Source organism: Chrysemys picta, chromosome 7, assembly GCF_011386835.1.
Source record: "Chrysemys picta bellii isolate R12L10 chromosome 7, ASM1138683v2, whole genome shotgun sequence".
Classification (NCBI taxonomy): domain Eukaryota; kingdom Metazoa; phylum Chordata; order Testudines; family Emydidae; genus Chrysemys; species Chrysemys picta.
Window position 1 is genome coordinate 27,511,293 of NC_088797.1, and position 13,487 is coordinate 27,524,779.

Below are 13,487 nucleotides of genomic sequence, written 5' to 3' on the forward strand. Positions count from 1 at the left end.
CGTCAATATAGGTTGTGACAGCCTATATTCTGGTTGGACTTTCCCTCCTCCAGTCCTTTCCTGTATTGCAGGATCACCAGCTACACCAATGACAAAGTTAAACCAAGTTTTTCCATAGATTGGCAGATAACAATTTGGGGAGCAGTTTGGAATTTTTGAGTTGCAAATATCCCAGAGTGTACAAGATGTCAACTGAGAAGGCATTTCTAGAGCCAGCAGCTATTCCTCTCTGTCTACACCCTCAGTTCATATGCAAAGTATGTCAGTTTAAATGTCTTGCATCTGAAGAAGTGAGGTTCTTACCCACGAAAGCTTATGCTCCCAATACTTCTGCTAGTTTCAAAGGTACCACAGGACCCTCTGTTGCTTTTTACAGATTCAGACTAACACGGCTACCCCTCTGATACTTGAAAGTATGCCAGTTATTCCACAGTTTCTACTCCAACACACAGCAGTCACCTAAGTATTTGTAGGAGTACATTATGGTCTATCCAGCTTCCTAATACTATTTTGTTTCAGATTCACCAAGCCTTGTGAGTTTAAGAATTTTTTTAATTGCACAACAATACAAAGATACCAGAAAATACAAACAACGACACAGTAAAGTCAAAGGATTTTCATAAACAATCGATCAAAAAAAAAAACAAAAAAAAACACCTAAGGTTGTCCTGTTGGTAGTAAGTTTGCAGGGTAAATAGACTGTAGCATATTGTATTGTTTCCATACTTACACTGCCACCTGGTGGCTGATTAAAGTACCATAAATACAATTTTTAACTACCTGAAGCATGGACACCTCTCTACTTTCTTCAGATATTGTCTCACTAGAGACCATGCTATTTCTAATTATTTCTCTGGATAAAGGCAAAATTCAGTTTAAACACCATAAACTATTTTACACTGCACATAGGAGTTACAAAAAATGTCTTATACTGGAATTATTTGGAAGGCATAATTTACTAGGAATTTCCCCTGCTAAAGATAGAAGTCCATTATCCTTATAAAAATATACAAGCACCCAAAAAATCATTTAGGGTGGATTCACAAAGGTACTTGGGTACCTAAGTTTGGGTTGAGGCACCTAAGTCCTAATTCTAGACTCCACTGATTCACAAAGCTCCCACCCAACCCTGTAGGGTCCTAAACTCACTCGACACCTAGTTTTTCAGAGTAAGAGTTCCATAGCAAAGTTTCTTCTGTTGGGCATATGCATTGCTGCCTCACTCTAGTCATCAGGATGCTTACTCCTGTCTATGTCCCTGAGTGATTCACAAGCTGGGGGAAAATAGGCAGGCGAACACCGATCTTATGTGGGGGGCTTGATCTAGTTGGTATGCTCAGAGGCCATCTACCAGATTAGGTCCCATTCAAAATCTGGATGGATGAGGAGGCCTCTTACCTTATAACTTTTAGCTTAGTGGTTAGAGAATTCACCTGGAATGTGGGAGACTCAGCTTCAATTCCCCTTGTGCCTGCAGGGGAGAAAGGATTTGAACAGGGCCCTCACTTCTCTCAAGACTGCTCTAACCACTGAGCTATGGAATATTCACATGTGGGGCTCCCTCAATCTGTCCTCTTGAAGCTTCTCCACTATGTATAAATACTTAGAGAGTCAGTGGGCCAGGGAGAGAAAGAGAATGACTGTGTAGCCTGGGTGTTTGGGCACTCATCTGGGAGGTGGGAGATCCAAGGTACAGTTCACCTGCTCCTGTGACTAAAGTATTTATACACAGTGGAACAGTTTCAAGTAGGGTGACCAGATAGCAAGTGTGAAAAATCAGGACAGGGGATCGGGGGGTAATAGGAGCCTATATAAGAAAAAGACCCAACAATCAGGACTGTCCCTATAAAATCGGGACATCCGGTCACCCTAGTTTCAAGCGGGAGACACTGAGGAAGCCCCAAATCAGAATCTCTCATTGCCCGAGGTTTAAGCACTCTCCTGAGACACAGGAGACCTCCCTGTTCAACTCTTTTCTTCCCCTCTGGCAGAAAAAAAAAGGGGGGGGGGACGGGAAGAATTGAACCTAGATCTCCCATATCCCATGTGAATGCTCCAACCATTGAGCTAAAAACCGTAAGTCAGGTGTCACCTCCTCCCCCAGCCATTTTGTGTAGAGGGAGGCAGGACCCCTATTCATTCTCATAAGAAACGCCTTAAGCACTTAAGTTACCTGACTTCAAGAGAGGGGTTCCCAGCTGTGAATTGCTTCCAGCCTGGACTGAGGGACCTATTTCCAAGAGAGGGTTGGCTAGTTTGGTAGCTCCCCACCTTGCATGCTGGCTTTTGTGAATTGCAGTTTAAGGCACTGTGACAGTCCCTATCCCTATGTTCATCACTTTTACAAGACCATGATAAATTTCGTACAAAGTGTACCTTCTGAAGAATTATTTAAAACATATAATTTGCTGATGATTGTCCTGGTAAAATGTATGGCAACATTGTATGTAAAGTTACAAAATTCTATTGTATAAGGCATGTTCCAAGTCTGGGGGAAAAGCTTCAAACTATAAGGCTAGCCAACATCTCAGCCAGGACTATCATCTGGTTAAGCGGCCATTTTTTGGCAGGAAGAAGGGTGTGAGCAAGAAATTTACATCTTGGCAAAGAAACACCTGGAGATTCCCGTGCAAATAGACTTTCTGTCTCCTGAACCTCAGCTGGAGATGATTTTCAAAGAGGAAAATAACTGTAAGAAGCGAGAACAGAGGATACAAATCATCCCTCCTCCCTTTCGCTCTGCCCACAACATCCACAATGCCTGCAGGACAAGGAAGAAGTATTGGACTGGGGGAGAGGTCCTGGCTGAAAGGCATCCAACTACTAAGATTACAAATCATGTGGTGAGAGAGACATTTTGTTTAAGTTCACTTAGCTTGTTAAGTTAGATATTAAATAAAAGGTAAAATGTAAACTCTTTGTAACCAATTATGACTTTTATGCCTCCTTACTTGTAATCACGTCAAAACTTTCTGTAGTTAATAAACTTGTTCTATTGTTTTATCTAATCTAATGTGTTTGGGAACTTCGTTTGTACGCATAATTTCCTGTTAATGAAATGGTGGACTTTCTATGAGCTTTTACTGCCTTGTACCCTACTGGACAATACAAGACGCACATTACTCTGGGACTGGGAATTTGCTGGTGTTGCTCTGTAATATAATTCATGGGTGGGTGGTTAGCTATAGCACTCATACAGTATAGCTGGGGTGATTTACCTGCTGGAGGCTGTGTGGGAACAGACCAGACGTGGTTGCTCTCACAGTGAAGCAGTTTAAAAGGCACCCCAAGTTGAAGAATTGAGGGGACACAGCTGTTCAACAGTTCAGATTGTACCCTGGGTTATGTCACTGGCACCTCTCTCCCCCCATTCATTGTACAGGGAGCCCAGGCACCTAACTCAGGCTTTGTGAATTACAGTGCTGTTTCTGTGATCTTCTAAGTGCCCAGGTTAGGCATTGAGATGCTCAGCATTACAACACCCAATTCCTTTTGTGAATCTAGCCCTTTCTTTCCAGAGGGATATTTCATTTCATACAAGAAATTTTTCATACCAACAGAAATAAAAAAACAAACCTAAAGCTACTATGTCAATATACGATCATAGTGGTTAGAAACTGAAAAAGACTTCTTAGATATAGGAGTCTATCCCCTATAAGCAGAAGATACAGTCCCTCTGCACCTCCCTCCCCAGGTTATATTGCATATTAAATTGGTATTACACTACTGAATTAATAGCAGTATCAGAGTCCCTATTCTGTCTGCCATCCTGCATTTAGGCCGCAGTCTACACATTAACAAATGGTCTTAAAAGACATAAGAATCAGTGACAGATTTTGACACAGGGCCTCTCTGCCACTCAGAAAAAATGAGAAAATAAATCAAAGCAAAAAGCACTTTCATCCTAATTCTAGGCAATGACCAGAGCTGTTGTCTTAACAAAATAGTTTTTTTGGTCGAAAGACTGAAATCTCTCCAATATCCCTAGACTATACAGTGCATGGGAGAATATTCCTGTATTGGGCTACAGAGAATCAGCCATGGGACCTTACTGAACAAAACTGAGACTTACTTTAAAAAAAAAAAAAAAAAACATATATATATATATGTTAATTAAGATCAGCTAGCAAAAATTCCAACCTCTATTATTTTGATTATTTTCACAGGGATTTAGAAGGCCTTCTCCAAATGCTACATACAAAATACAATGTGTATACATAAGAGGCATATATTGACATTTATTCTAACAATTTTTCCTTTGAGTGTGTTCAAGACCCAGACTCAACTGGGTATGTTGTCATTTCAGTCCTGTGACTCTCATGCCATCTCTTCTACATGGGACAAATCCACAGCTCTATGAAAAGGAGATGTGTCTCGTGTTTAAATATCTACAGTGGCCTTCAGTTCCTGTTCAAGACATGGCAAAGTTGCTCCAATGTAGACCATATTGGAGAATTATATTTGATTGGAAAATTATGTAGTTTCAATTTATGTTATGTAGGATATCCTATAGTGAGGCCCCAATAGCAATGCAGCATTACCACATGTAATGTTATGTTCTGTCCTTATTAAACATTTGTAGAAGGTCCATTTTATGATGTGTGTAAAATCTCAGAAAAAGTTGTGCTTAGTTACTTAGTAACTTTTAAAGAAGCTAAAGTTAGAGTAAAATCAATTCACCGCCTAGACACGAGTGCCACGTGCTGATGTCCAAGTTATCATTTGATAGGGAACTGAATGGTACAAGTCCTTGTACAGAATGAAAGGCAGAGAAAGAAGGAAGAGTCTCACTATGGCTTGGGAGTTTACGTTATTTTTATATAGATATAAAAATCACAAAGCCACCAGGAAAAAGCCTCAGTCTCTAGGGCCTTCTCTAAGTTACCACAGAACTGATCCATTGCCTGCATAGCTCTCACTGGCATCACAGATCTCCCGTTAGCCCACAGCCAAGATGGCCACAGCACAGCTGATGAATTTCAAAATGCCAGCTGAGCCACTTCAGGCCTTATCTACCTCCAGGCAAGATGGCTGCGCAGCCAAATCATTCCTCATGTGCCTACTTTCAAAACATCTTCCCACTGTTGTCTCATGTCACTACACCAGGTGCCCTCCAACTTTGGATCTTTGCATATTCCTCATTGAGGAAACAGACTGAAAAATCCATAGGGTTGGGAGTCATGGGAATTACATCAGCTTGGTGACACAACACATACTGGGAGTGCTCTGCCAATGGCATCTCCCCAGTGACTGCTTTCCTTTGTGAGGGAGGGTGGGAGCAGCTACACAAGGCAGAGAAATAGGGTGCCGGGGGAAACAGAAACAAGAGGTGCTGTAAGTATCAGAAACCACTTCCCATCCAAATTTCCTACCCCACCAAACTTTCTCATCACCTAACCCAGCTATTGACAATTCTGACTACTAATTATATATACTTAATCAAAATTTGACATTGAATACTTTTTAAACTGAGTTGCCTACAGTTGTGAGCATCCTGTTGTCTCTTGTGTTGCAAATATTTTGTTTTCCTACTGTGGGTTTTCTGGTTTGTTGGAAGAGGATCTGATATTTACAAGAATAGTAAAATTTTTCACTTCATAAATGTGCTTAAAACTTCTCTCACCATTGCTCTCAGTGATTACTAACGCTTTGTTTCTTTTTGGAATACGTGTTACAATGGGCTCATGTTCATATATAAAACTATGTCTGCAATGTTGTAGCCATGTTAGGCCCAGGTTATGAGAGAGACAAGGCAGGGGAGGTTATACCTTTTATTGGACTAACCTCTGTTGGTTGAAGAGACAAGCTTTGAGCTAACACAGAGGTCTTCTTCTGGTCTGGGACTAGGAAAGGTACTCAGGCCATATCTACACTACAAACTTATGCCGACTGAAGATAGCATACAGCCACTACAGTTAGTATTTTACTTGTGCGCATGCATACTTGGTTCCTTGTGTCAGCAGTGCGTGTACTCACCAGGAGTGCTTCTATCAATGCAGAGTGCAGTGCACCATGGATAGGTTTCCCATTGTGCAACTCACCACCAGCCAGCACGCTGTCTTTAGGGAAATTTTGGCACTGCACGATGGGGCTGAAAAGAGTCACACAGGGTGACTGGGAACATGGGGGTCAATTTTCCAGTTTCTAACAGTCTCTGTCCCATAATTTGGGCCTTTCCTCTTCCCCCCAAAATCCTGCAAACCTGCACAGCCCTCCATACTGTCCATGCAGCTAGGTACAAGGGCTATTAGAAGAATTCAATATGGAGCTATTCAGCTGACGGAGACTTTGAAAGACCATTTTAATAGTGAGCCAGAGTCACATGTGTTGTTGGAGTGTGCTTTACCTGACCCAGCTCTGTTGTGGCTGGCTGGGAACTATGAAGCAATGGCTGTACATGTAGGAATTAGGGCTGTTGAGAGATTACCAAAATTAATCACGATTAATCGTAGTTTTAAATCGCACCGTTAAACAATTAAAATACCATTTAAATAGTTTTGGCGTGTTCTAGGTTTTCAAATATAGGATCAGGGATAGGGGCTCGGATTCAGCCCACTTGGGGTGCAGGACTCGGGGCTTCAGCTTTACTTGGGATTTTGGGTTCGCACAGGGGGCAGTGGGCTGCAGAGGTAGGTGAGCCCAGGGCTGTCAAATCTGTCAGGTCCACCAAAGTCCACAGCATCTGCGTTTGCTGCTTGAGAAGCCCCATTACATGCTGGGGACTCTCTCCTCTACTTATTCATCCTCCAAGCTGGGTGCTCATTGTCCAATGGAGCACTGGCATGCAGGATCATGTCATCTCAAGCCCTACTCTTTCTCCTTCTCATCTGGCTCAAGCGTTCGGGGGGGGGGGGGGGGGAGAGACGACGACGACCCTGAAGCCACAGTGACAGCAGCTGATGATAAAACAGAGGTACCATTGTCCGCATAAGCACTACAGAAAGTGAAACTTAAGATGCTGTAAGACTCCCCTTACTTCCCTAAAGTTTTAAGCTCTACATTCTTACTTCAGATTGGGATAGCTTGTGCATGGTGCCAGTCACTGCACTAGCCATGGTGAGTATGGCCTGCGAGGGGGTGGGGAAAATGAGGGAGGAATTGCTTGATTGCATGTGTAAGCAAGATCTGAATGAGCTCTTCCCAGACATCTAATGATGAGCTGGGGGGGAAAAGACTTCAGGAACCAACTGTTTGCACAAACACCCATACGCTGCCTAGGTGCACAGCAGATGGAGCTGCTTTGCCAAAGTGATCACGTCTGGTGTGGGTTATAAATCACTAATATTGAGTGCAGGGGTAATGAAATGTAATCCTTATTGTATGAGCGAAGGGCAGCAGAACTGTACTTAGTCTGCCCTGATTGAGAGGGTATAATGCTGAACCAGCAAAGATTAAACAATCAGCAAGCTAGGTGACCTGCAAGCAACCCTTTAAGGACATATCAAAAGGGTATTGCAATGGTAAACAGGGCCATTCCTTGTAGATAGTTGTCTACTTAACATGGCTTTGATTACGATCTTTAACCTGTTTCTCTGTATCGTTAGAGAACATAACTGCTAAATATGTCTATGCTTATCCTATTGGAAATCTAACAATGTGATCTAATTAGCTTGTAGATCACAAATCCTGTTCTTGTCTTATAATGCTTCATTACTGTAATCTATTGATTTGGAGATCAAAGAGGAACACAGTAGAACCTCAGTTATGAACACCTCGAGGAAGAAGGTTGTTTGTAACTCTGAACAAAACATTATTGTTCTTTCAAAAGTTCACAACTGAACATTGACTTAATACAGCTTTGAAACTTTACTAGGCAGAAGGAAAATGCTGCTTTAACCATCTTAATTTAAAAGAAACAAGCACAAACCGTTTCCTTATCTCATCAAATCTTTTTTTTAAACTTTAAAAAAAAGTGGTTTACATTGAACACAGTACTGTACTTGCTTTTTTTTTTTTTTTTTTTTTGGTCTCTGCAGCTACGTGATTGCATACTTCCGGTTCCAAATGAGGTATGTGGTTGACCGGTCAGTTCATAACTCTGGAGTTCATACTGAGTTTCTACTGTATTATCATTTAGATGGGATTTGTGGTGTAATAATGTTGTCCTAATCTCTTCTCAAAACTTGTAATTCCATATAGTAAACCACCTGTGAACTGTCTTGATAATTTGAATGGCTAATTGCCTTATGTGAGTGAATGCAACTAGTTTACCTGTGAATGCATGGGAAATAGAAGATTAGCTTCAAAGCAACAATCTGCACTGAATATTCTTCCATGGGCAAGGTCCTGCTGTGTCAAGAGACTTATCAGCTTGCTAGAGAACTATAAAGGAAAGCCCCAGGCCTGATCCTGACATCTCATGTCTACTTAAACTTTAACAGGGAAGGTCTAAACTGTAAAGCTGAGGTCTCCAGGTTCACTCTGGATCACCCTGGAATTCTCATGGAAGAACTAAAACAGACTCTACACCTGAACTACCTATTGGACTATAACCTTTTAAATTGACTCCAGAAAGACTTTCACAAATCAGCTTCCTCATCTCAGGTATGAAACTGACCTAATGGTGTTGGCATCCTTTCATCTGCGAGAGATGGTAGGAATTGCAGCCTATGATGTAGATGGTTTGCAATGTCTCATGTGACTGACTAGTCCAATCTGAAATTTGCATGATCTTTGGCAGTTATTGCAAATGTATGTATCTTGGTTTGGGAGCTGCGTGCTTTCTATGAGCTCTTTTCAAGCAGTAGGAGCCAGGTTCTGTCATGGACTTTAATACCCTGATGGAGCTGATGTCGCCACTTGTTATGATCACTTGCCAAGATCTAAGGACTGTACACCTTTTATGTATATTGATCTCCCAACCTTTTGCAACAATTTTCCTTTTATTATTAAAACTTTCACTTTTATTTACTAAAGGATTGGCAGCAGCGTAATTATTGGCTAAGAGCTGAAACTCCTATGACCCAGGGATCAGTGTCCAGTCACATATGGTGAATCAGGTTTTCAGTAACCCCTCACTATATTAGTTTCAGAGTAGCAGCCGTGTTAGTCTGTATCCGCAAAAAGAAGAACAGGAGGACTTGTGGCACCTTAGAGACTAACAAATTTATTAGAGCATAAGCTTTCGTGGACTACAGCCCACTTCTTCGGATGCATATAGAATGGAACATATATTGAGGAGATATATATACACAGAGACTCTGTCTGTGTGTATATATATCTCCTCAATATATGTTCCATTCTATATGCATCCCAAGAAGTGGGCTGTAGTCCACGAAAGCTTATGCTCTAATAAATTTGTTAGTCTCTAAGGTGCCACAAGTCCTCCTGTTCTTCTTTTCACTATATTAGATTTGGCTGTCTGGAAGGAAGTCAAGGGCTGGAATACTTAAAGGGGACTGTATTTGGCTTCTTGGTGACCACTGTGATGCAGAAGAGGTTTTGTTACTGGCTTGGTGAATTTAATTATAGATTAAACCACCAGTTTTGGGGATTGTCTGCCCTTTTCCATGCAGTCTGCCCTGAGTTTAGCATTCCTCAGTGTGGCCCATCCAGGCATCCAGTCACAGGGAGTCACCCTAAAATGAACCTTGCTAAGCAAGGAGTAGGGATGCCAAATTCCAGTGGAGATGAGTGGATGGGGACAGGCATTTCCTGCGGTAGCATGGACTCTGCCTAAGGAGTCCTAGCTGCCCTTTGACCTTCCCCTCTCCAGTATTTAAAGACAGAGCTTATTAGACTCAATTAGGAGTCATTGTTTCTGTTCAGTGATTACTAGAGCTGACATCACTGAGAAGCAGGTCTAAGGGCTATGCCTTAGACCTGCTCTAGGAACAGTGGTAAAGTGAAAGAATGCAGAAGCTGTACTGGCAGTGATGTTCCCTGCTACCCAGTGAAGTCACTAAGAGCTGAAATCTAGAGACTTCTGAATTTCTAAGTGGTGAAACCTCAAAACATGGGATTGCAGATGAGGCAGTGAACAGCCAACAGTGGCAGCAACTGACCACCAGCAGCAGAGAAAAGCAGCCAGTTGCAGAGGCATTGCTTGACCCACACCTCTCTCTGGTGTAGGAGGTGAATGTGACACTGCACCCCATGTTCTTCATAGTGGTATGGGTAGGTCTTGTCAGCTGTCTATGGAAAAGTTGTGATTTGCTGAATATAATTATTTGTACACATTTTTGTATCTGAAGTTATGAATATTGACTATGTATCCGTAGTCCAAATGTGCTTACTCTAGAAAACACCCACAGCTAGCCTTTCAGGTATAACAATGAAGAAGCTAAACAACGCTGATGGTCCATCAGCAAAGACAATGGCCTATGCAAGAGCTTAGCTTTCCTGTACATGTTTCAGCCAGCCTGTAAGTAACAGCTGCTATGACTCAGCAAGACCATGGGACTAGACCACATGATACTGAACTCCATTTTGGTACCTGTATTTTTTGATAAACTGGGCTGGGAATGGAGTTTGGAGGAAAGGGTTCCTGCCATATGATACAGCTGTATAACATGGGGTGTGACATTATCTCAGACCTCATTCCCCCCACAAGAGAACTCCTGGAAACACCTGAGGAACAAAGACTAAACTGGGGGAAGGGCTAGTCCCAGGCTAAAGGGATTTCTAGCCTGTATTTGGAAACTTAGTGGACTGCTTGTCTAATCAGTCAGGATGAAAAACTGTTAATTCATATCCAATCTATCTAGTAGATTAGGCTGAGTTCGCATTTAGTTTATTTGTTAGGTAATCTGCTTTGATGTGTTTGCTATTACTTACAATCACTTTATCTTTAGTTAATAAACCTTTTTTGCTTTATTTAAACCAGCCTGCCTTTGAGTGAAGTGTTGGGGGGAAAAATCTCAGCTTGGTTAACACTGGCTTGTTGTATATCCTTCCCACATTGAGGGGAAGGTGAACCTAATTAATGAGATTCCCTTGACACATCCCTGTGCAGTGTAAAATGCTGGGTTTATACTCCAGCAAATGTGCAAGGCTTGGAAACTGGCTGTATGTCCTGGAGTGCCTTAGGTAGCTCAGTTTTGGGGTGGCTTGCCACTTCTTGTTGTGTTGAGTGGGAACAGGGCCTGGAGAGGCTAAATCATCAGCAAAGTAGTGTGGGCAGGGCCAGCCCAGCTGGGTGGTTACAGGGCCACAGCGATTCCCATGGCTCCCAGACTGCACCCTGGGGGAGAAAACCCATCACAGTGAACCCCTGCAAACAAGCCTCTGAACTCTGGGTCTTTGCTAACCACAGACAGCCAACTGTAAGTGAAGTACAGCAGAGAGGGGGAAGTGATATGTTAAATGGACATTCAGACTCTCTCACTGCAAAGGGAGAAACTAAGGCAAAGGACACTGCCCAGCCCACATTGAGTTGCTTATAGGTGCATGCTTTTGAAGGTGGTTGTGGTGTTTTCCCAAATTAATAGTTGGCTTCCTTTTATTGAAAGTTCTCTCTCCCAAATACAAGACGACTTAATACTTGTGTCAAGTATCAGAGGGGTAGCCGTGTTAGTCTGAATCTGTAAAAAAGCAACAGAGGGTCCTGTGGCACCTTTAAGTCTAACAGAAGCATAATTGGGAGCATAAGCTTTCGTGGGCAAGAACCTCACTTCTGGAGATTTCCATTACTTGCATCTGAAGAAGTGAGGTTCTTACCCACGAAAGCTTATGCTCCCAATACTTCTGTTAGTCTTAAAGGTGCCACAGGACCCTCTGTTACTTAGTACTTGTGAATGGGGAAAATGTCTCTTAGAGGCATCCATGAGGGGTGTTAAGTTTTCCCCGCTTACTAGATGGAGGCTCAAGCCAGGTATGTTTTGTATTGTTAAGAGGAACCCCTAGATCTTGAACCCAGCCCTGGTTGCTGCCAACTTCACCTGGCAGAGAGGTTAAACATGATTCTAGTAGTATACAGCAATGGCATTGAACACTGGCACTGCTTTCCATAGGCAGTTGTGATTTCAGCGAATCTCACTCCTGAGGGTAACAAAGGCAGAGAGAGCATAGTTGCTGGTCTCTTCCACCAACAAAAGTTGATCCAATAGAAGATATTACCTCACCCACCTTGTCACTCTCTATAAAACTAGGTCACAGATACACTTACATATTATGGCACACCTGTACTACATGTCACAGGCATATGTGATATTGTGATTTGTTATGGCCTGTATTACATACAACTTCATAACCTACTATATGCCTCTGTCTTGGTGACCATTATAGAATGTGATTAAGTATTTTGTTAAACATGGGCCTAACTCTTAGAAAATGAAGAGTCCTTGTGAGGTCAGTATTGAATATTAACATACTGATGTGCTGATTTTATTCCTGTTTAACAGTTTTGATAAATCAGATGTATCCAAAATGCCTGTATGCTGAAACTACATGCAAAGTATAAAAGAAAGCCAAATCCTCAAGAAGCTTTTGTTTTATGTTTCCTTAGCACACCAGGGGTCAATTCACATTTACTCTATGCATTAGTGAGATTAAAAAAAAGTGTAAAGATACAGCTATATCACTAATATATAAATACTTTCATTTTTAATTATAATGATTTATTATCCAGTATTGAGTTCTATTGCAAGTGCCTTTAAACATTACAGACTATAATCTTGACATGAACATTACTATAACATTTTTTCAAGCTTGCAAGTGAAGCAGCATATGCTTAAAAGTTTGCAGGATGAGGTAATTGGTTAAAATCATTTTTTTTTAAATAAAGGGAAAACAAAGGTACATGTTAACTGGAAAACCAAATGCACATTGCTTACAGGAGATATATAGTAACATTTAAGGCATAGAATTTCTTTGGTAGAAGTAACACTGGTTGCAGAATCAGCTTGTAAAGTAAGGTCTTTATCCAGAAAAAAAAAAAAAAAAAACCACACCTCAAGTGCTTAACTTTACACACACAAACCAAAGTTAGCCATTAGGAGAAAATTCAAGTAAGATAATATAGTTTCTGTAACCAAGTCCACTCACCACTAGGTGCCCACTCATGTCCAGTCTGGCACAGCACTTATGTCACTGCCCCTGGTCACTCTTCTTCTTCCAGTAACTTAGCCCACCAATAGAGTCACCCTCTTAAGTCCACACCTTCTGGGATCACCAGAGTCACTCTCTTAAATCCACTTTTTCTGGGATCACAACTGTCCAAACAAAAAGTCCCAAAAGCATTCTTAAGCGCAAACAAAAATCCTTTACTGCTGTCTGGGACTCTTCTTCAGCCAGTTGTCAACTCAGCCCACAACCCCTTGTTAGGGTCAATAATCCTTAGGCTGAGCTTGTATACCCCCTTCCTTAGGGCTAGGAGCAGTTCCCTGATCAACTCTGCATTCCAACTCAAGGCCCCATTCTAAACAGATAGCTCTGTTCCTTTACCCAGGCTGCAATTGTCCCTGGGCCACTTCCTACCCAGCCTCTGAAGTTTTCATCAGGATCCCTGCTTAACCAGGATCTCTCCCAGGCTTCCCTACCTCCAGAGT

The 13,487-nt window shown here is 41.9% G+C and overlaps 1 long non-coding RNA gene across 1 annotated transcript in view; it reads right to left on the reverse strand.

Annotated features, from left to right (window-relative positions):
• Positions 1 to 13,124, reverse strand: part of LOC135972568 (uncharacterized) — a 45,259-nt gene extending 32,135 nt beyond the window's left edge. The window contains exon 1 of the long non-coding RNA XR_010589064.1: positions 12,985 to 13,124. This is a non-coding gene — a long non-coding RNA (uncharacterized LOC135972568). The remainder of the gene's footprint in view (positions 1 to 12,984) is intronic.
• Positions 13,125 to 13,487: the final 363 nt, after the last annotated feature.